The sequence below is a fragment of the Homalodisca vitripennis genome, chromosome 1 (genome assembly GCF_021130785.1).
Source record: "Homalodisca vitripennis isolate AUS2020 chromosome 1, UT_GWSS_2.1, whole genome shotgun sequence".
In the NCBI taxonomy this organism is placed as follows: domain Eukaryota; kingdom Metazoa; phylum Arthropoda; class Insecta; order Hemiptera; family Cicadellidae; genus Homalodisca; species Homalodisca vitripennis.
This window is the reverse complement of record NC_060207.1, coordinates 175,090,748-175,116,470: the sequence shown is the minus strand read 5'-3', so window position 1 is coordinate 175,116,470 and position 25,723 is coordinate 175,090,748.

Below are 25,723 nucleotides of genomic sequence, written 5' to 3'. Positions count from 1 at the left end.
TAGCCTCGTAAAGACTTTATAATCTGCTTATGTTCAACCCTTTATCTTATCTTTTTAAAGCGATAGACCACGCATGAACCTATAAACACTTTAAACAAAGCTATATAAAACATAAGTCTATGTAACTGTAGTGACACGATTTTGTAACTACAAGTCATATTATTTAAAGCAATTTTCATAACTTTTCATATATTCGCCGAAATAAATACACGCGCGCGCGCACGCACATATATATTTATATACATTATACATATATATATATATATATAATACATATATATATATCATATATATATATATATATATATATATATATATATATATATATATATATATAAAACCAGTAAATTTTGTATCCTTTTTTCAGTGTACGCTGCGTAATATGGAAAATATGTGACTGAAATGAACGATAAGTCCGAGAATTTTGAGATTCGTAAAGCACAATCACGGGGGTCTGCTCATCTCAGAGAAAAAAAACATAATAAGGTTAGACTCAGTGTTACTTTTCAGTATATATGAGTGCACATAAATATATATATATATATATATATATATATATATATATATATATATATTATTTACTATTTATAGTACTACGATAACATATATGCCACGGGGTATCTATTTGGACATTTTGCCTTTGCAACATTTTTATTAATATATAAACATTGAATATGTTAATTAAGTTAATGCATTGAAAAATCATGGCATCGCAAAGTACTAGTATGTTTCAGTCCGTCTATATCTTCTTGACTTCATCATACATTTTCTACCTATGTTCCAATATTGAATCCCTATAAGTTTGTTTGTTTAAAACTAAATATTATAGAGGATAAAAATAGTTCAATACTTTTGTGTAACGTTATCTTTTTTAGACAGTTAATAGCAATAAACCCATTAAATACAAACAATTTACTGCAACAACAACGAAGACATGATATCCTTTACAATTTCCTACATTGTTAAAATATCAGATGACAAAGTGACATTGAGATTGGACACTGATCTAAGAAGACAATGATAAAAGCGATTAGAGAAGATTAATCTGAGACAAAGGGTCATGCTAAGACAGTATGCGGGTATCTTCAACCGTTGGGGAGATATAAAGCCAAAATGGGATCTTGGATTATTGACATTTAATCGTAAAAAAGTATTAAAAATAAGGGAAATATTCTTATTTAAAGTTTGCTGTAAGATTTTAAGTTCAAAAAATTACAATAGTGGCACAATAAAACATACACATGTATATGCATACATTTCATATATTATTATTGTAGATTAAATATAAAAGAGGTCATAGTGTCAGGCCTCAATAAATCATTTCTTATATTTCATCTACTTCAGTTTTTATTTTTCATTTCTTAAACGACGAAAATGTTGGTACATTTGATAATATAAATGAGGGTATATATATATATATATATATATATATATATATATATATAATACGCTAATATTTTTAATTTTAATTTAATCAGATAAAACATTTGTCACATTACAAATAAAGATTATTTACCAGTCTTTCTTTATGGAAATTGATAATATACAAGGGTGAACGACATTTATCATGTTAAAAATCACTGTAATATCCTACAACTTAACATTTAAATAACATAGGTTTTTGGCTGAGCGTCACTGGAGAGGCTGGAAAACATTTGTTTATATCTGTCTATCTAGCCGAACGATTAATCGAAACCGATTTTACCTATATATTTGAAATTTTTTGTGAAGCTTAATTTATAGATAACTGCGTTTTATAATGGTGCATGCCACTCTACGTGATTTGGATGAGCGTTACTGAACATTTTTACATTTTTCTTTTGGGTAATCATGAAGGCAACGACTGAATAGAAGAAGAAATAAATTTGTAAATAATATGATTAGAATCATATGAGATTTTATCATGCTAAATATTTAAGATTGTAGATTTTCCAAATGGGAAAAATAAAATTCAGTGGAAGTTTTCATTGACTTAACAGTCCAAAAACTAGTGCCTAGCTTTGTTCTTAGCGCACTCTTGCGTTGTAGTATCCTCCTAGTATCCTCCCTACCTCAACTGAACGTTTATTATTTAGACACTGTTATGAAACCTAACTCAATGACTAAAAAATGTTAAAGAAGAATTATATGGCAAGAATGTATCTCGAGAAAGATTTCAACAGCACATTTAAAATTTTCCAAGGAACTTCATGAATTTTATGGTTGGTGCATGTCTAGCCTTGGAATTTATTCGAGCTCATGGAAGTCATTATTCACAAGGCTGACCAAATTTCTCAATTGTATGATGAATAAATGTGTGATTCCTGTATGACATCTGGCTCCCTATCTATCTCCAGGACACCTATAATTTGAAATGAGCCATAGACTTTTTGCCATAAATTTTGCATGCAGCCTTACCGAATGTCTTATGCGAAACGTGTTGTGGCGTACTCCTACCTTGTAACTAATTTATGTATCACATTGAAAATGGATTAATACAAATATTAATTTCCCAATCAATGCACTAGTTACAACTACTTAAAAAGGACTTAAAAATTCACTAAGAAAATCAAAGTTAGCAAAGCTTTCCCAAAAGAAAAAAGAGAATAAAATAGGTACTGTTTGAGAATAGTTCACAGCTCTCTTTCTACCGAAAGTACATTGCATTTCCTGCAGTAAATTCTCGGAAATAAAAATATATTGAGATTAAATATATATGTTGAATTGGAAAAGGAGAACTTGCCTTTCTTAACGAATGGTCTTATTTAGTACAAAGTTACACAAACACACACATACACACAGACATAATTGAATGTATATATACTCATAAAATATCTGGTAATGTAGAAGATGTGTATTGCTTATGTCAAGTTTGTTACGTATTGTTTAAGCAAGAAAACTCATTATCTTAATAAGACTATTGGAAACTTGTGTATTTCTTTACAGCAATAAGGAAACTTATATTTTAGGTATAAAAATATTTGTTATGAATTTGCTACGTACAGATAATTAAAAAGATGAGATAATTTGTTCCAAAATTAAGATTTTTAGAAAGTTAAGGAGAAATATAGTATAAGGGTCCGTTGAATGTGGAATTTGTTTCATACGGTTTGTTCTGTTCTGTTATGTCTGAAAAGCACTTTTATTCTAAGAATAAACTGTATTACCTCCTTTTTACTTAGTTCTGAGCTACAGCTATTACAACCATATGTAAGAAAACACAAATTTTACTATAGAAAATTAAAATAGTTTACCTTTTAATAAATAAAAATGTAATTCAGCATGCAATATTTCTTAGTTGCAATATAACAACATTTTATATCTATTACTCCATAGCATATAACACAGTATCAGACCTTAGAGTTTGAAGACAATATTTAGTTGGTCTAAAATAAGACATTAGAATCATATTAAGTAAATTTTGTGAATTAGATTTTTATCCATTTAGCCCATCACGCCACTGTTAGTCGGCTAGACATTCGAGTATCTTTCCTTATATTGATACCCTAGGTTACATCATTATCACTTTGTGGAAGTTAAATAGCTTTCACTATATTAAAATTTCTATGGTCATTAAGAAATATTGAAGGGAAAAATTAAAGGGGCTTAAAAGGAAAATACTCTCTCCTTAAAAAGTTTAACGATAGAGTGTTTCAAAATATGTATTTAATGACCAAACACACTTCAGTGGTGGTAAGATATAGCAGGGTTGCTATGTAAAGCGAGGTGTGTAGGAGGATTATCTTAGGTCATCGATCTCTAGAGGCTTGACGACGTGGGCTACAAGGCTGAGAGACGAGTAACACCGTTTTACAATTATTGAAAAAAATTGAATGGTAAATGTATTAGTAAAATTTAAAATTCGGGATTTAATATCGTTAAAGCCCAATTGATTCTTCAAGGCAGACATTTTTCAATTTAATACTGAAGTCTTCTTTGTTTACAAATTAATAAATACAATTACAGCTAATATAGCCTGTCTTTAATTACCTCAAACACTAGTGCTTTTTATACATTAAAACAATTCCTATTTGTAGGAAAAGATCATTCATAAAAGTACCAATATCCTGTGCTATATATTTTGCTGAACACTATTATAATATTATTTATCACATTTATCTACAAATGTTGCAGATTGTTAATTTTATTTTAGATAAAATATACTACGTTATTATACAAGTGCATCTAAAAAATATTTATTGCTTCTTGTGCATAAAACACAAAAAAGCCCAGCTAAATGTAAAATTTCAAAGATGTTATTATAATATAAATTAAACAGTTACTAATTTTAATTGTAACTGTACGATTGCCTCACTAATATAGCATATTAAAACTATCTAATTTTCAGTGTAGCGCACATTTAGGTACAAATGATGAGTTTTTAACAAACATGTTAATAACGGAAAATCTTGTTATGAACTTTAAATTATCATCAGTAACAAGGTAGGTACCAATTTCATCGTTAGACATTTGCTGTTATAGAACTCATTCTTCTATTTGTAGAAATGAAGTTTCATGCAAATTATAACGTATCAAGATGAAAGATGTATCGAGTTAGCTTTTGCCACATGAATAATACTTGATATAAGATTCACACTTTCGTTCTTGAAGTTAAGTTTCATAGTAGTGTTTGAATAAAAAAAGTTGCGGTAAACTAGAAACTATTTACCGCAAAAGTGCGCTAGAATCAAATATTTTTACCGACTTCGAACATTAATTTTCATTCTCTATTTTTATTTTTACTCTATGCATAAAAACGTCTCATACTGAACTATCATATGATTGTACTAAGTTTGCTTAAGACTTTCTTTATTTTGCTATTTTCTCGTTGAAGGTGTTTGCTGTCACTCAGCCATATTCCATGGAGTGTAATGCACAATTATTAAACACTGTCAGAAATGCAAAAAATGCATTCAGAGGTATTTTATTCAAACAACACAATTTTTGTATGAGACAGGCCATCTAAAAACTGGAAAAATGTGGATTTTAGAATTTATATCACTGCCAAAGTTGGTTGAATCATCTACTTGTGGGTTTGGATTCGTCTGCAAGATTAAACGAGTAGAAGAGTAACATTTTGCATCGCGATATTTGTGTTCTTTCGCCAAATTAATATTTCAGAATTCGGTATAATTTTAACATATTATTTAATCATCGGCATTACAAAGTTTTATTGTCTATTGCATTTTTGTAGTTCAATCTGGGTACAAGGTGTATGAATTAAGGAAAAACACAATTTTGGAGCGTGAGCTTATAAATTCGTTAAGAGGTAAGTGTAATAATATTGCAAGCATGATCCATCTAATATGGTAGTACGCTGTATACAGTCATGTAAATCTTCGTATTTGAATCGTTAAAGTATTGATTTATTATGTAGAAAACCCGGTTTAAATTCCATTTCATGTAAAGTAGGACCAGTAAAAGTTTTTTTATATTAATATCGTTCTCATGACTATAATTATTTCAAATAAAACCATTAATACCAAAATCCATTAAGTTCAACTTAATTTCAATTTAATGCTACTTGGAAAGTATGGTTTCACAGAATATTTACTATAGACACGTGACTAAGCCGACATGTTCTCCGAGGTAGACTGTATTATGCTAATTTTGCTGATATATCCTTACAGGCATGTTTTTTCCGGCCTATATAACCTCCGCTGATTTCAATGTTGTTCACTTGCCTCAGGACAAATAGAGTATATAATAACATGAATATAAATTTTAGCATTATAATATATTAGTTATGCAGCTTTAAATTTCCATGAAATTGTTATTCAATTACTAGCTCTACTTTTATTCTTACCCTAGCGGACCACAAATAGCTTCAGCGTTTGTCATGTTATAGACCTTTTAAAGTCACTATCTTGGTCGTGCAACTTTGTAAACAGTGTTAAATTTTTAACACAGGTTCATTGAGTGGGTTTAGTTATTTACCGCGGCCGGCATCTGCTCGTTTGAACCGCAATCCGCCAGACTGTCCTGGGTAAACTATTGTAGCTGTATTGTTTAGTTTGTGGTCTCCTTTCAGATTCGGGTATCTAAAGTTTTTGATCCAAGAATACAAAACAGTGGCCCATAAATATTACGTAAGTTCTCACATGCGCAGTCAAAGCTAGAGTGGTCAGACTGCCTCTCAGACACTGACTATATTTTCAATATGCATTTACTAGTTGTGTTTAGTATAGATAATATTATTAAATTAATATTATTTTAAATACTAGCATATATGTCTGAAAATTTTACACACCGAAATAAGTACGTGTAAGTTTTAGTCACCTGTGTCATTTCAAAATAAAGGTATGCCAATGTGAAATGGTAAAAAAGGAGTAAATATATACCACCCGAAAACTTGATTACTAAATGTGTCACCCAATACATAAATCATGGAACAAAATTTCTTCTATTAAGAAATCCTATATTGTTACCTAACTAAGTACTTTAGCTCATGACACATGGTAGCTGTCTAACCAATATTATGAAGTTTATAACGAGACGAGGTAATGAAACAACAGCATAATATGTATTTTCATTTACTAAAAAACATATTTAACTCTCAACGCATCTACCATTTGGTTTCACGAATGCGATTCATGAATAACAATTAAGTAAAATATCAACAACCAAAGTTCCAGCAATGCCTAAAAAGTACAATATGTAACAATGACTATTATAAGGAATGTAATCAACAGCACTTTTTAAAACAAGAAACAAGAGATTTATTCAGTAGTAAAAATAAATTTGATTAAAATGAAATAAAATAAAAGTATAAAATAAAATATATTAAAGTACAACAATATATACACTATGAATGATAACAATGTAAAATAGAATAATATAGATCAAAATTTCCTAAACTATCCTATAATATAAAAATATATGTACTGTACAATGATATATGAGTAATAAACATAAAAAAATTATTGTTCATTATCATATATTATCAAAGGAAGATGTATATTATTATAAATATGACTGTTGAAAAGCCAGCATCACATTTAATCATTATTATTTCAGTCAGCTTCACTACGTATTCAAAGTAATCTGCAGCAAACACGGAGACTGTATTTTCTACCTCGACCAGTCAGACTGATTGAAAGGGACAACTAGAACAATGCCCCCTTTTGGAGAAGTGGAATGAATTATTTTGAAAGCGAGGAACCTTTGAAATGGTTGCTACATCATACAGCTTGCCGGAATTTCCTTCTCGTCTCCAATAAAACTTTGTTGGGGTACAGAATTAACTTATTATATTGGCTGAATATTAGGAAAGCCTATTACTCGAAGACCTGGAACAATTTCACGTCTGTCTCTGTGTCTATCTGTCTATCTGTCCCCGTGATATTTCGAGTACGAACTGACCTATAGACTCAAAGTTTTGCATGGTAATACATTTCTACATAGGCAGTATCGAGTTTGAAAATAGTACATTGTGGTTCCATAGGATTTGGCAAAGTTAATGAACAATATTACATTTGTCTTATGGTTAACAAATGATGGCATCGAGAAAATAGAAGAATATATAAATTTTCAATCAAACTCAATACACTCATAAGAAGTTAAACATTTGATATATTAACACCTGTAGTCTAATTATCCCAAAACATACAACATAATTTTACAGTGTTGGATAATTTTATTATTTAAACATTTATATGAAAAAAAATGTAATTAAAAAAATGTGAAGGTATCTTGTAGCAATATATGCTGAGGAAGATTTTAAATGTGTACTTCAAGTTTTGCACAAATTCTATGATCAAACTCATTTGCGTCATTTTTGTGTGAAACTCTTTTTTTATTACTGCGCTTCTCTCTATCTGTCTGCAGGATATATCAAGAATGAAATGGGCTATAGAGTTTAAGTTATGCATGCACTCTCAGCAAACCCTGTTACGACACGTGGTGTGGCGTAGGCCTACTCCTACTATGTATATTTAAAATGATAGCTTTTGCTTGTCCACTGTATATTGCGTAATAAGTGAATAAACCAAAGCTTTAGTATAGTAAGGTTTACATAATGTAAACATACTATAGTACATATCATTGCAAGCCAGGCCGTATAGGCAGTTACTGTACACCACTTCCCCACTCACCTAGCGACTTTGCCACATTGTCATATCCATGAGCCATATCACAAAGGTGAACGTGCATCATCATAAAACTCGATATTGACAATTCAGAAATGAATCTTAATACAATTTTTGAAGTTTATAGCTAAATTCACTTTTTAAATATCTTACACACAGACAGAAGATTTTGCCGGCCTTCTGAGTAATAAACTTAGTCGATGTTCAGCCAATTATGTAACAAAAAATCACTTTATCTCGTATTAGACTGAACTAATGTGAATGAAACAACAAATCGACATAGTTTTTCATCCCGTTCTTTACCAAATTGTGTGTAAATTATTTGATCTACCCGTATTTTGTAAGTGTTATAAACAAGCCTTAAAATTCTATTTTTCATGAAATATTTAGAAACTATTTTAAAGTTGATTTTGAGTTCGAATCTTGAGTCAGTCATTACATTGTATATTTAAATAAAACTGTTTGTAATTTAAACATTCCATGCCGATACACCATATGCATTATCGGCATGGGGACATTATCATATATGTCACACATATATTTTGGGATTTCATGAAATCCATTATTACTGCCATATATAAAATTGTAATATCATTACTATATTTATTTTACTATACAAGGCCATATTAGGAATTCTTTAGAAAGATATGATCACGGTGACTGCTCAAACGTTTTTAGAGGCTTTGAATGAAACATATGAGTTTCACGCTATTTCCAAAAATGTTTTTTTACAAATATGTAGCAATGTCTCTATACACTAATTAGTCACACCAAAAATATGTTATTAAATATTACACTCGAATATAAAATACTACTAATAAACATTGAAGAATTACGTAATTGAAATTGGTGAACTACAATTATTAGCATTTCTCTTTTTGGTTTCATGAACAGCTATGTCCCTGTATACGGGTACCTCAAATTGGAAAACATAAGCTGTTGTGGGAACAGTACATCTGAATTCCCTCCCCTCAGCCTTGCTGGCTAAAACCGAAACGTCACAATAGGAATGTTCCAAATTGACATACAAACTTTCATATAAGATAACATTTCAAAAGTGGTTACATATTCATCATTACAGCCATAGATAACAACGATGCAGTGTAAGGCACTACTGTACTTTATAGAACTAAACCAGATATCTTAAAATACATGTGGGAATCTAACCTGTGTTTATTTATCTATAATTGATACTACAAGCTGAGCCATAGGTAAGTACAGCATAATCAGAACTGCAAGGAACAACTGTTATTGTGGGACTCAAAGTTGGCGCAGCTTAGCCTGAGCGAAAGACGATAAGGATCCAAAGTTAACGTCTACAGTCAGTTAGCTGAGAACAGCTCAGAGCTCAACTTGCCGTATCAACAACTTTGAATTATCGTTCTAAGCGGAAAACACTAGTATGAAATCTTATGTTTGGCCTAAGTTGCGTTTTAAAATGTAAAGCAATTAATTTCTATAATCCGCCATTACAACAGCAAAAAAGTTTTATAAGGCTAATATAAAAAGCTGAAACAGTAAAGTTGCAACTTCTCGAGTGTTATTTATGCGAATAAAATATTTTTATTCTCAAGTAGTTTTCACCTGTTTACAAACTATTACATTATATTTAAAAAATAAAGGTTGTTTAATTTCTTAAAGAAAATCTGTTATAAATGCAAACTATACAGTTGGCATATAAAAAGCTTCAAGAACACTTTTCGAACGAGCTATATAACCTCTAATGGATTAATTAATCCATTCTTTCTCTCTCGGACTTCTACGATCACAACCTACCTATTGACACATTTAACCCCTGTTCACCTGTCTATAAACTTAAGAGTTGATAAATGAATCACCTCTTAAGTTCGCATATCAATATTTTCCAAACGATTGTCATAATTCTTTCATCACTGCTTCGTGAAACTCAAATAATAAACATTACATATTACTTCTTTAGTTCTAAAACAGCCTACTATAAACAAAAAAAAAAGATATTGGATTATAAAAACAAGGACATTAATATTAGTTTTATAAGACAATAATATTAAATGAAATGAATAGATGTGTGTATATACCTTATCCTAATCATCCTACGTTAAACGTATGACTGAAGAGAGGGCTTTACATAGAAAATCTCTTAAGTAAGTGAGCCGCTTATATCAACATCAGTACACATTATATAAAGCAATAGAAGATATTGTTATTCTCGGCAACATGTTGAGTTCTCAGTTGTTTTTATTTGCATCATTTCAGCATCAGAGACAACTAGGCTACAGTAAAACACTCCGTCTGGTTTACCCAGCAGAAATTCAGTGTAAACTAAACTCGACATTCCCACTGTATCAACCATTCTGTGTCTTGTGTAGAAAACCTCAGTCAGTTCGCTATGTTTTGCGATCGTGTCTAAAGCGTCATAGTTCACTCAACTGTGTACCTGATGAGGCAAAGAGAACAGCTCATCACCTAGATTACACTGGGTTATTGATAAAAAACACGATTCCACTGTATTTCTTACATTTTTAAAGTCTTTATATAGAAAAAAATTGTAAAATCTGAATAGAATGAAATATCTGTGTCAATTGTTATTGTATCATGACTATCCGTTTTGCCTTTAATTCATTACAGAATTAATACACAATATCACATGTTTTTGAAATTCTACTACTACTTAATAAAAGTAAGAGAAAGTGGAGGATCATAACATATTGCGCAGTCGCTAAAACCTTACTTTATCTACGTTATCAGTATAATACATTCCCTCAAGCATAAAAAATGGCTTGAATATAAAATGAGGAACCGATACGATAGCATATGTGAACTCATATATCACTGGCTTAGTTAAATGTAGGGACGACGAGGTATTTATTTACTACATCCACCAACTATACTGTTGGATATTCATTTTGTCACGTTGACTTATTTTTTATACTAATACTTTAAAAAGGGTAATTAACGACAGTTACGAATGTACAGCCTGTGATGTTTGTGATAATTGTGTGATGTTTCCTCTGCCTTACGATCACAAAAAATCTGCATAAATATATTTTAATAACATTTATATTCTGTATAACAGTGATATAAGAATTACAGATTTTCAGCGAGGTAGTACACACACCTCTACATACAAACTACAATGTATCACGCATTTTTGTTGTAGTTCAAAAAATAAACTCTAGAATGAAATGTATAAATAAAATGATATATGAGTTTAAAAAGTTAAAGAAGTGAGTAGTTTGATATACCAATATATTTACCTTAAATTTGAATTTTCTTCTTTGCTTATACTACTTGAGCATACATGAATGAAAATTATGTGAAATCCTTATACAAAATAAAAAAAAAACGTATTTATGCGATTTCCCCATTTATAAAATTCTGTAAATAAGTAAAATCACCAATATTATAATAGCCACATAATTATGTTCCAGATACATTTTAAATTTAAAGTTAAAAGCGCTTTACTTAGCCTTCAGATCGTAGTGCACTTTGGTCCGTGGCGGGGTCGTTCACCTTTACGAGACCAGTGGCAGAAACGAAATGTGTAGTATGTTATGCTATCTAGAATTAAGACAAATTATAAACTAAGAACTTTCATTTAGGGAAAAACGCATTTTAGTGTCTACGTTTGCGTTCATTTTGACATATTTGGATTGGTGTACGAAATATGTATTATTAGTAAACAAGTAAATAGAACAGGTACTTTATACTAAATTAGATTTTTCCTCCAACAAACTGTTTATATACATAAATATAAAGATTTACTATTTAAATCTGTTATACGTATTCAAAAATACTGGATTTTAATCTGTAGATAATTTAATTCTGAAAAAAGAGGCTGGAAAATAAAAATTAGTTACACCCCTTCCTACTACAACAATAATGATTTCAATAGAATACTGTAATTTTAAATGCTAGTGGAAGGGTCATACAGGCTTTAAACAACTAGTAGGCCGATGGGTCAATCACTCAATCGATTGGAATGAAAATTAAAAAAAATCATGTAATACACATTTTTTATACAAATAATGACATATTTTTGAACCTATTTATATCATGTCTTGTTTTCCTTTATACTTATGTCAACTATATCTCAATATACCTAAAATTAGAACATTCATGAAACAATTAAAATCATTAATTAAGTTTAGCATAAATGAAGAATAACGTTCTAATTTTTATTATTTATATTTACCTGCAACCATACCTTAATATATAACAAAAATATGTAAATCTGTTTATATGTCCGTAAATATGTTTTGAATTAAGTAAGTTTTATGTCATAAATTAAGTGTAGCGAGAATTAAATCTAAATAAACGTATAAAATTATTAAAAACCGTACATTTAGATTAGGTTTCAAATCAATGTTTAACATAAGGAAGTAGTTAGATACAGGAATGACTTTGAAAAAAGTACAAAGTACATACAGATAAGTGTGTTTAGACTTTCTGACGTTAGAAACATTATATTATGAAGTCCGACAGATATGTACAAGCTTTATTGGAAAACAATACTTTTATAGTTATTAGAAATGCAAGTCGTCACTTTCGAAATATGTACAAAAGCAGTAATTACGAACATATTTAAGACGAAAATAGACTCTCCTTCACTGTCGCCGAACATTTACAAATGACACGTATATGCTGTAAATTGCCGCGCTGTCTCATACAACATTGCATGATCTGCGTGACGTGTTGTCGTTACGGTTGGGAATCAATCACTCGTTGTCGATGTGGGCGTCAACTGTGCAGTAGTTTAAGTGTTATTTTATCAAGAACACGCTACTTTACATGTTCCGTGTAAATAACACATGTAGGCCACTATGGACTTGCGGTAACGCCACCTTCGATAACGATGTTAAGTTTGACAACTGAGCACGTAGGGATAATTTTTCTTTTGAATTTTGTTATAGTTATGTAACCTGAACGTGTGTACAATAAGAAATAAACTAGATTACATTTTTTTATTGGTTGTTAATAGATTGCATGACACGTAAATAGAGAAAACTGTGGAAGAGACTACTAGTAGAGTGTAACATCCGCAGATCATAGTACCTGATAAAATCGCGCGCAAAGCCACAGTTATTCTACACGCTATCGATACATAGCCTACGTAGTAAAAATGCGCACTGTGACATCGAGATTCTACTTTAAATGTTTAACGAATAAGACGAAGAAACAACATTATAGGCTTCGACAGTTTAATGATGTTAGCTGTACTTAGCTTATGTTTAAATTCACCGTTTTACATTTGATAATGGTAACTTTTCCATATCTTAAATCGGATTGTTGTGTAGTGTGACCAACAGATTCAAACAATATCATATATATATATATATATACATATAATCAATGCTAAAATGATTCTTCAATATCAGAACGGAAATCAATGTTAGGTACATTTCTAATCTAAACTGTATAACGTGTATCTTGTACTGATATTTCTTTAGAATCAGCGCTAAACTGATGCATTAAAAACGTTATCAAACCTGATTTTCTGATATCCTATGTGAACTAACAACGCTATACGAGTATTTAGGTGAGCAAACAGCTCTGTTTACAGGAACCCACGTTATTGTCTGCTAAATGCTTGTTATATATAATTGGGGTTTAAACCTGCCGCCAGTCCCGTTAAGATCCATTAACGTATTACCAACGTTCTAGACAACTGTTATTAAACATTTTTCCTGTTCTGTTGGCCTTGAATGGAACATAAATTGAACATAGAATTTTCTACTGGTTATATATTACATAAATGTGAATAGGCTGCCAATATAAACAGATCCAAATGTTTTATAAATGATTAGACCCTACAATAGTTTTAAAAATATTTTTACACTATGTACATATAATAATAAACTTTATTTCCATTCTTAAAAATTACTTTGAGTTAAAGTATTAAGCATAAGATTTGTTTGCAAAGAGCTTGAGTTGCACATAGACACGCAAGTCAATAGCATTACAATTTACTAAATCAATGAACCTCCTGTCCGAGTGTTCCATGTAAACCAAACAATTGTCCATTCACCTTAATTTGAAAGATAAATTATGTTTTATATCTGCGCATAAATTTGTGTCGGATAAACCCAAAATCTTATTTTTTTGTGATATCAAAAAAGTCCTTTTTAAAAAATAAGTCCATCGTCAGCCAACTTTAATTATGGTGGGCGTCAAAATGGAAGGATACGAAAATTGTTCAAAATATCAAACTCTTTTCTTTTCTCATATAACTTTTATTTTGGAATAGAAAATTAACTAACATAAAAATAATAAGTATAAATAATAAGTAATAAGTATTCATTATCATTAACCGAGATAAAGTGACTCGAGGCTGATTAACCAAATAATTGGCATTCATATGGTTGTATGATGCTAATTAAACTTTTATTTACGGCTCAGATAGTTAGTTTTAAGTAAGACAAAATATACTTTAATGTATTATTTTTATATTTAAATGTTAAAATTTGTGATCATATGTAAGTAGGAACATAAAAAATATGCTAGAGCTGTTTCCTGTAAAACAATGAAATGTCAGAAACTTGATTACCGAACAGGCAGAAACTTGCCATGTAAAAACGTATAGCTTATTTAGAAGTGGTGCGTTTTCAATTTTGTTGAGTTCCACCTTATTGGTATTTAAAGTTAAAACCAGCTGTAATCCTAGAAACATATTTCACGTTTTTTATAACTAAGCAATAACTCTAAAAATATACACCTGGCACGCAAATACCGAAAACGAATTTGAATGAATCACTAATAAAATTATGTTGAATAATTGTGTTGAATGTGTATCAAATAACATAACTAAATGTAACGATGAAACATTACTACTAAACAATTATTACTCTTGTAAAGTTATGATAAAATTTGGATAGTGAAAAGTTGAGTAAGTTTATAGTGTATGTTAAGGTAAAACAATGCTGGAATATTATTCAGTGAGTAACAAAGCTTAATATTGATCTCACCGAACTATTCGCAACAACTCTCATATTGAATGGTTATATGAAACTTTGGCAATCGAATTATACATTCTTTTCGATGACCTTTAAATTTTACAACATCAAAAACAAAACACAACCTGTTATACAACGCTTAAAAAGAAATAAACAAACCAAATGTTCCATAATTATTCTTAATAAATACGAGTATTTAGCACAACTGGGTATCTTTAAACATCCCATGAACATGTAAATGCCACGGCTCTGTATTTAGCCTCTTCTCCCCTAGCGTAATTTGTTCAATAGCGCTCTGGCAAACCTCCAGAGTTCAAGTGGTGGCACGTACAACGAGCGCAAGTGACGTCATTATGACGATTGATGGCCCTCGTTCAGTTTTTATAATGCAATGCAATTGATATATCATTGAGTTAGGTTTTACTTGATTCAATTCAATATAAAACCTCTTTTATTTTATTGGGAATATTCCCGTTCTCAAGGATCAAAATAAAAAGAAATTTTATATGTGTAATAAACATTAAAAAAATCACGTATGAAAATACTAAAATACACCTTTTCTCTCAGGCGAAATCGCGTTTTTGTTAAAGCTTGATTGCCTGCCTTTTTTGGGAGAAGTGACTTACATAAATAATGATATATTGCTATGTTTATTTTTTAATATTCAACACATATTATTTAATATTCACGTCTAACACAAGCTTATCAAAGATTAAGGTTTAGGATCAATTGTATACCCTACTTTGCAACTTTCTTTCTAAATTCCATGGTTAATACATTTATAAAGATCTGCATTCTTACTAAGCGAAATTTGACTAACCACACATTTCCGTATTAGCCAAATTGATTCTGAAAAAAAAAACATAATTTTTTTTATGTTTTACTTACATAAATAAATAAAAGAGCTCAAGAATATCATCTTGGATATTCAGGGGTACTCCATGCAAAATATACATGCGTTTTTACCGTAAATAGGACGATTATGTGTATTAGTGTATAATAAATGAAAATTTCGTGTAATTAAAGTGCCCTGGTCCTATTAAATTGGATTTCTCAGTCGTACGTATGTATGTATACTTTTTTCATTGAGACAAAAAGCCAAACTCAATTGTGGCACTGGAAATACCTTAGAGCGAAAGTAGATCACAAAGTTGGAAGTAGTCTCATTTTTACCGAAGTAGATTTCCGAGAGCTAAATATAGCTTTTTCATTGGGATAATAAAGCAAAATCAACTGTGGCACCGTAAGTGATTTTATATGGTGGGAAATAAACACTGTACCTACTGCCTTCTCAGTCCTACTTATGTACATATTTTTTGTCATCTGGAAAACGAAAAAAGCACTACTATTGTAATGGAAATATTTTGACCATGGTCTCTCTTATAAAGCACATTACAAGAGCTAACTATAAGAGAATGAAAATCTTTTTAACCAAAATTTTTTTCCGATACCTATGTACTTGTATTTTTTATCGGAGCCTTTGGATAGGACAGACTCAGCTGCGGTGCTGTAAATATAAATAAATTTCTACTAAATGCCCCTACACTTGTAAGACACTATATATAAGCCACGTTAGTCTCATACTCTTAAATAGTGAACAATTTACTAACGATAGTTACCACCTAGTATTATAATAAAATTGTCGTACTGGAGGAAAATGTCTGTGGTTACTAAGTTAATACATTTTTTATTTGAGCATATAGTTTGTCAGCTGTTCTCAAGATTAGCTTAGTAACATATTTTGTAATTAATTGTTATTTATAACTTTAACTATATCTTTCACGTCTAGTGAGTTTAAATCGGGATAGTCAGCGGAAACAATAAATGATTAATGAGAGCCAACATCACATGTTAAAAGAAATATAAGATATCGTCCTGATTTATGTGATACATAGTAGTAAAAGGTCACGCCTTTGTTGAAAAGAAGGTAAATTAATGGTCCAGACCAGGACTGCCCAAAGTACGGCCCGCGGGCCGAATCCGGCCCGCGAGTCAGTTTTATGTGGCCCGCCTTGTTGCCAAAACAACCAAATTTGTTTACAAGCATTTGAAACGTTAAATAAATACAAATTTTGAGAACCAAGCAGTCCAGCCGATTTCAGGTAGAACGAGCCGTATTAATTTGGTGGAGTATGAGTGTTGAAAGAAGTAAAGTAGTTGCAGACAGATTTCACTGACTACGGTGGTGGCTGCTGGCTGGCGAATAGAGCGCGCGTAAAGCACGGCACAGCGCGCGGTGCGGCGACATAACCCCTACCCAACTCAAGGTCACCACTTGCCACGTGAGCACTAAGCAATTCCAAGGATCTCATTGAACTTTTTGTCAATACTGGTATTTTGATTTTAAAATATGTAAAACAAAACAACCTCACTTTTTGTCATTTATGGTGGTAATTTGTATGTCCTAGTATCCTAGTAGGATTACTTAAAATCAATATATTCAATTTATTGGTGACTTTTTTATTGTTCCCTCAGAATTTGAGCAAACATCCAAAAGTCTGGGTTTATATTTATTTCTACTAAAAGAACCTAAGAACATAATATATTATAAACCTTTACCTAATAACTAATAAATAATAAGAAATTACAATAATCAGGAAACAAGGACCAAATAACCTTAACACTCATATTTTGCACAAGATTTCTGGAACAAACCCCGGGCAAGACGTTTTGTTTGGGGTTCCAAATCCCTTGGGATGTTGGCCCGCCTGGCCATAAAGGCTTTACAATGTGGCCCTTGGGTAAAAAAGGTTGGGCACCCCTGGTCCAGACTATTACAGTCAACTGTGACAAAACGTAAGAGTAAAAGGCGCTGAACAATGCTAGCTCTCATTATGAATTATAAAGGAAGTCATTACAGCCTAACAGCTAGCTAGTTTGTCACTTAATAACCGTTCAGTTGAAATGAGCGCTTAAAACATTATTTCACGTTTGGATGATCAATATTTATAAAATGGTACGGTTCTGTATATAGAGCATATAAACAGAGCAACGTGACATCCATTAAAATATGTCATGAATTTAATAACATTTACGTTTTCACTATTTTAAGATGAACTTGCAATTAAAGTTTTGTTTGTATTCTCATTACATGCAAAATTAATTTAAAGGGTGATGCCAGTTTTACTGTAATTTACTTAATGTATTACAAAAAAAAATACTAAACAACTTTAAACTTTACTAATCGTGGAAAAATTAGTTTTATTGTCCTGGATAATAAATTCTTAATTATGACAAAACGTTACTTTGCTGTGAACGAAATAGGAACGATTCGTTTCATTGTGATTAATAAATCACTGGAATAACTAGGAATGTTATAAAAAAACTTATTCTGTAACCATATCACAACAGTATTAAGATGTAAATGTTTAACTGATTTGTTATAAGACCACTCAATTATCACTAACAAAAAGTGCTTATAATTTGTATATGTCAGTGTGGATCTAATGCGATTCCATATATCAGGAACGCTGCTGGAAAAAGAGAAAGCACACGTCTTTATTATTACTTAATCTTGTTTGTTTTTGGGATTAGCCTGTCACTATGTAACATTTTAATCAAGAAGCGATGTACTATTGTACTAAATTGAAATGAAAGCTTGGAAGTACATAGTTTTTCATGTATGTAATACTACAGGCTATGTATTTCAAGTATAGCGTCCAAAGCGATAATACTTGAATAATATTATTAAATGATAAATAATACTTACAATTATGTAGTTGCAGTTCAATTAATGTAAATTAAACAGAACAACTGAGGGCGTAATTCTATGAGAAAAATTCAAACTCAGATAAGGTATCTAACTGAATAAAAACGTAATAACTTTCAAAAGGATTTGTTATAGATATTCTTCTAAAAAAATCTATATTATATTTGAATATTCCACCGTACACATTATTCTGGCTCAGCGAAACTTCAATGAGGTGCATTATTACTTTACTTGATCTCGCTGCGAGAACACTGGTGAAATACTACATGTGGTGTGTGTGTGTCTCTGTGATGTATTAATGTAACATAAGGTACCACTTCACTGTGTTCCAGAATTATCAAGAATAAATGTGGATGCAAATAAATTGAAATATTGTATGAACCGACATGAACGAAACGAAAAACCAGAACATTTCTATCCACATTAAATGGACACTACTAAATTGAATTAACGTAATAATGGTAATCTGATGAATGTTTGTTACTATTTGATCTACCACTATCTCACCAAGTGGCTGGAGTTAGGTTAGCTTGCGCAAAATATCCAATGCACGGTCCATTAATTCAGTTCAACATTGATGTGGTCTCCTATCTTGGAAGACCTGGGTTGGCAGATGACACAAGGATAAAACGCAGAATATGAACTTGACTTTAATGGCGTAGTATTTGGTCTACAAATAAAGTAGCTCCTGAGCGACCCAGTTACTTCATCTCAGCAGAGAAAGTACCATGAGAAGAGAATTTAAGTCTTCTTAAAGTCTTTTAATATCTCCTCCCTAGCAAGGACTCATCCTCATATTTTCTGGATGTGTAGAGAAAACAGCGAGACGAGCAGTATTTCCATTAGAATTCCCAACAGCGTTCTTACAAAACTCAGATACACGATTAACATTAATATGAACAGTTGAATACACTACCACTCAACTAGAAAAAAATGCGTCTTCCCATAACATGAAAATCTCCGATCTTTTAATGGTATCTGAGAATGGTATGAATATCATGGAGTATATCATATAATCTAGTTCTTTCTATAAAACTCGTTATTACATTTTTTTAACTGTACCTCTTGAATATGTAAATGTTACTAAGCGAGTGACGAAATTTCTCTTATCTATTTATATTACACTGTCGTGTATTCTAATAAAAACTAACAAGGTGTTCTCTCGAGCCGTCTTAACAGTCATTATGATTAACCAGTGACACTGATGTCACAAACAGTAAATTTCTCGCTGTATTGCAAAGACTTTGATGGTTTATGATGTGTATAGATAAATCAATTCAGCCATTACAATGGACTGTATATTTCTGAGAAACATAATGTACTTTTCGAGAAGTGTAAGCTGTCATTGTGATTTACCAGTGACACTGATGTCACAAACAGCCAATTTCTCGCTGTATTACAACGAATTTGATGGTTAAGGGGACAGTGTCCAAAAAAATATCAAAAAATCGGTTTTTTTTAATAATATTATTTTATTAATCTTCAGTTAATTCTGATTTCAAAAATATATACATGTTATATGATACCTCTATTAGTTTTATTTATGACAATTTTTTTAAAAATTCTCGACAAGCAACTTTTAGAATATTGTCCTTTGACTCGCAGGCTACTGCTTGAAGTTTGTTATTGTAAACCTATTGTCTTTGTTATAGTACACCTATTGTGATCTGAAGCTTATTATTGTAATGGCTGTGGCAGCTTTTACAGATGCTGCATTCTGCTAAATGCATTTTATTGTGACTTGTGTTTTGTTTTATGTTACTGTTTAGTGTTGTTGGTTATGTTTGCTTGAGTTTTGTGAAGTGAAATTGTGATTAGTAAATAGTGTTTGTATTGTAAATGCCGAGGTTTTCTAATAAAGTATTTAAAAAGAGAGGGCCTGTTGGTAAACGAAAGGCAGTTGATTCAGCTAGTGACAGTAATGATGTTCAGAATGGTAAAAAGCAAAAAGTAAGTGAAACCCCAAGTTGTAGTTCTAGGCCTAGTCCTAAGATTAGTGCATCAAAAAAGAAACTGTCAGACTCTGATTTTACTATATTTGAAGACAGTTCTGATTATGGAAATGAAGTAGTAGTAGATCTATCATTGCTATCTTCAGCATTATTGGAAAATACATTGTGTAAACATTGTACTCAAGGATCTATGAGTATACGGAAAGTTGGTAGACAATTTGGCCTCGCTTCTAAAATGTCACTTATGTGTAACAGATGTGAGTACGAAGCTTTTTTTATAATTCAAATAAGTGTACTGTTGATTTTGCTGGGGAACAAGAGCAGGCATTTGAAATAAACTTGAGGTTAGCCTATGGCCTACGCTCTATTGGTAAAGGGCCTGCATCTGCGCGTATGCTATGTGGGGTCATGAACTTACCCAATCCTTCAGTAAAAAATAGTAAAACTATAAAAATACTAAAAACTGCAGTGAAAGAAATAGCTGAAAAAAGCATGAAGTTAGCCGTAGCAGAAGCTGTAGAGGAAAACAGTGCAGAATTGGAAAATGAAAATCGCGATTTGACCGCAGCATTTGATGGAACGTGGCAGAAGAGAGGTCATCAGTCACTCAATGGCTTTGTCACTTGCACTTCTGTTGACACGGGTAAGGTGTTAGACGTTGCGATTTTGTCAAAACATTGCTTGTGCTTAGATAAAAACAGCCACAACGTCAACTGTAAGTAAGCAGTGGGGAATGGAAGTCGCAGGAGTACAAACTCTTTTTGGCCGCTCCAAAGAAAAATACAATATACAATACACTAAATTTCTTGGCGATGGAGATAGTGCAGCTTTTTGGTTCAGTGGTTAGATTAGACCCATACAATGGTATAGACATTACCAAACTTGAATGTGTAGGCCACATTCAAAAAGCGGATAGGGTCCAGACTGCGAAAACTGAAAAGTAAACTGGGCAAACAAAAATTATCAGACGGAAAACCAATTGGTGGTAAAAATAGACTAACAGACTCAGTTATTGATGTGTTACAATCCTATTATGGCCAGGCCATTAGAAAGAATGTATCATCTGTCACAGAGATGAAGAAAGCCATATGGGCAATTTTGAAGAAAGCCATAAACTATCAACTAATGAGACGCCTCAGCATGGGCTATGTCCAAAAGAAGAGACAACCTGGTGCAAATATAATAGATCCCTCATTACAAATGAAAAATATGATCATACACAAATAGCTTACCATCTGCAATTATGACAGAAATTAAACCAATTTTTTAGAGATCTCTCAGATGAGAATTTGTTAAAGAAGTGTACTCACGGAAATACGCAGAACGTAAACGAGAGCCTAAACAACGTGATCTGGAGCCGTATTCAAAAAAAAGTTTTGTAGGTAAACACATTGGAACTTGGGGTTTATGATGCCATAGCCTCATTCAACCTAGGACTAGTAACAAAGTGTCAAGTTTTGGACTGTATGAAGATAAGACCTGGTTGTCATATGATCTCAACGATTGAAGGCCTTGGATGCGGCGAGAGTTTATGCGGCTGATAAAGCCTATAACCGACTATGAAAGGAAAGCTAGGAGGATGAAGAGGTTGCAGACTAAGAAATTAGAAGACCAGTATGATGATAAGCAGCAATATGAAGCTGGAATGTTTTTAGAAGTAAGTCTTAACATCACAAATGTAAGTTTATTATATTTTTTTTTCCGATTTACCGAAACTTGCATTTTTACATATAAGGAACATTTTTCTCAGGATCTACTTGAGATATCCTTATGAAACTTTCAGAACTTGTTTATTAGGTCCCCATACACATTTAGACACAAGGAAATTTTCAATATGACCAATATATTTTTAGTTGTTATAGCTTAAATGTAAAAAAATGGAATTTTATTTGAAAATATACAAAAAAATTTATAATTCCACTTCAAATTGAAATTAATAAAAAAGCCCATGTTAAAAGGTGTGTAAGTAAGCATAGAAACTATGGTAAAAATTATAACAATGTAACTTTAAAGATGACTGAGAAAATGTTCCTTATGTTACTATTGAGTTATATGGAGAGAAAAACCGTTCGGCCGGGTCCCCTGATGTGTATAAATAAATAAATTCAAGCCATTACAATGGACTGTATACTTCTGAGAAACACAATGTACTGTCTCGAGAAGTGTAAGCTGTCATTGTGATTTACCAGTGACACTGATGTCACAAACAGCCAATTTCTCGGTGTATTACAACGAATTTGATGGTTAATGATGTGTATAAATAAATAAATTCAGCCATTACAATGGACTGTATACTTCTGAGAAACACAATGTACTGTCTCGAGAAGTGTAAGCTGTCATTGTGATTTACCAGTGACACTGATGTCACAAACAGCCAATTTCTCGGTGTATTACAACGAATTTGATGGTTAATGATGTGTATAAATAAATAAATTCAGCCATTACAATGGACTGTATACTTCTGAGAAACACAATGTACTGTCTCGAGAAGTGTAAGCTGTCATTGTGATTTACCAGTGACACTGATGTCACAAAACAGCCAATTTTCTCGGTGTATTACAACGAATTTGATGGTTAATGATGTGTATAAATAAATAAATTCAGCCATTACAATGGACTGTATACTTCTGAGAAACACAATGTACTGTCTCGAGAAGTGTAAGCTGTCATTGTGATTTACCAGTGACACTGATGTCACAAACAGCCAATTTCTCGCTGTATTACAACGAATTTAATGGTTAATGATGTGTATAAATAAATAAATTCAGCCATTACAACGGACTGTATACTTCTGAGAAACACAATGTACCTGTCTCGAGAAGTGTAAGCTGTCATTGTGATTTACCAGTGACAACTGATGTCACAAACAGCCAATTTCTCGCTGTATTACAACGAATTTGATGGTTAATGATGTGTATAAATAAATAAATTCAGCCATTACCGTAGACTGTATACTTCTGAGAAACACAATGTATTGTCTCGAGAAGTGTAAGCTGTCATTGTGATTTACCACTGACACTGATGTCACAAGCTGCCAATTTCTCGCTGTATTGCAACGAATTTGATGGTTAATGATTTGTATAAATAAATAAATTCAGCCATTACCGTAGACTGTATACTTCTGAGAAACACAATGTATTGTCCCGAGAACTGTAAGGTATGTAAGCTGTCACTGTGATGTATCACTGATACTGATGTTACAAACAGTCAGTTTGTCGCTGTAATGCAGCGCATTCAAAGGTCAACGTACGTATGTGTGTCAGTTAGATTTCATAGATTGCGTACTGTTGTGCAGATAAAAGCGTAGGGTCTTGAGCCTAACAGACCCGCCTTGAGCAGCTGCCACTCTAGTTCAAGGTAAGGTAGGGGTTGTACCTTAACGTTTGTTATAAATCACAGTCTTTCTGTCCACAATTGTTATGCCCTAATATAGTACTTAGTTTAAAACAATATTTGAATTCTTGTGTACTAGTGTTATTCACATTATTTTGTTTTTTCCCTTTACATTACTTTGGACATTACATAGTGATGAATAATTTCATTATGTAAGATAATCATTGTGTAACTTCATAATTTTATTGCTTCATGGTTTATTAAACAATTCAACATGCTTTAGAAAACAAAATTTAGTGTGAAACTTGTGAACCAAATCATGTAAAGCTGACATATGGTATGTCAATATAGAAGTAGAAATACGCTAGATTCAATCTAAAGAAATTTAGAATACTAAAGAAAAGTATACTATGAAATATTAAACGTGCACTAGAATATCACCTGAATGGAACGAGCACACTGAATAACCATGCCAATTAACGCTCTGTCATGACCTCGTTAGTTTAGTGAATGAAGGTGACATGAGCTCGATAGTTCACAAACTCGTATTCAGTTTAATTAAAAACGTACTAAACTGTACTGTGTTGGTCATAAAACGTTTCAAGCAAGCGATTGTAGATACTGTGTGAGGCCCGGTGATTAAATTATTAATATTAAAACTTTTGTTTGTTGAATTAATAGTGAGATTTACTAAAGTATTTTAAACATTCAGTTAAAAAAATTAAGTGCTGCCATATATTAATTTAAAAACAATTAAAATTTCTTAAAATATAAAATTTGGAGCTGTGTTTTACGTATTACATTTATCGTTGTCAGATATTAAGGCATGGCTACTCGTATGACCTATTCAAGGCCTTATTTATGCTCCAGAAGAAGGTCGTAAGAGTAACAAGTGGACTTGATCTATCGCGTTTGTATATGTATAGGGATTGCTTCTAGAAAATTAATATAATATTTGAAATTTGAATATTATAGTTTGGAACATAACAACTATACATTTTTAGTAAAATCTAAATACTATTGTGAATATTTTTGACTTTAGAAGAAATTAGTTTACTACTTTTAATTGGGTTAAAGTCATATTCAAACTATTTTATTCATTTAATTATTTTTAAACTATTTTCCATTGTTGTTTGGAAATATCTAAATCAAATACATGTGCTTGAATAAAATGTAGATATTGATAAATATACAGAGTAATATTAGTATATTTAGAACATTCTCATACAATATTGTAAACGAATGACGCAGGATCGCGAATCTAACGTAAGGACTTAGATTCTTCTTGACTGACAATAGATATTTCTCATAGATTTCAGTGATTTCAAGATCAAAGTGTTACAGGTGGATTTAAAGCAAGAAGAGATTAAGGTGAATATACTATATAAAGGTTTTTTAATGTATAGGCGTTCTATTAATCTTAACCAATGTAACTCTAAAGTATAGATTTCCTTACATAATTATGTATTAATTTCTTTCAATGAATAAATTACTACAATTCGTGTAAAGTGCGCTCTCAGGTGTTATATTTTCAAACATATCGATGTACAGTAGAAATGGCTGATGTAATAATGGTTTTCTAAAGAATGTTGCATTGTTTAATGAACTGCGAAGCTATTCATCACTATGTAATGTCCAAAGTAATGTAAATGGAAAAGGCACAACAATGAAGCAATGGCGTTGCCTTGATAGAATGATGAAATATTACATATCGCAGTGTGATACGGTTGA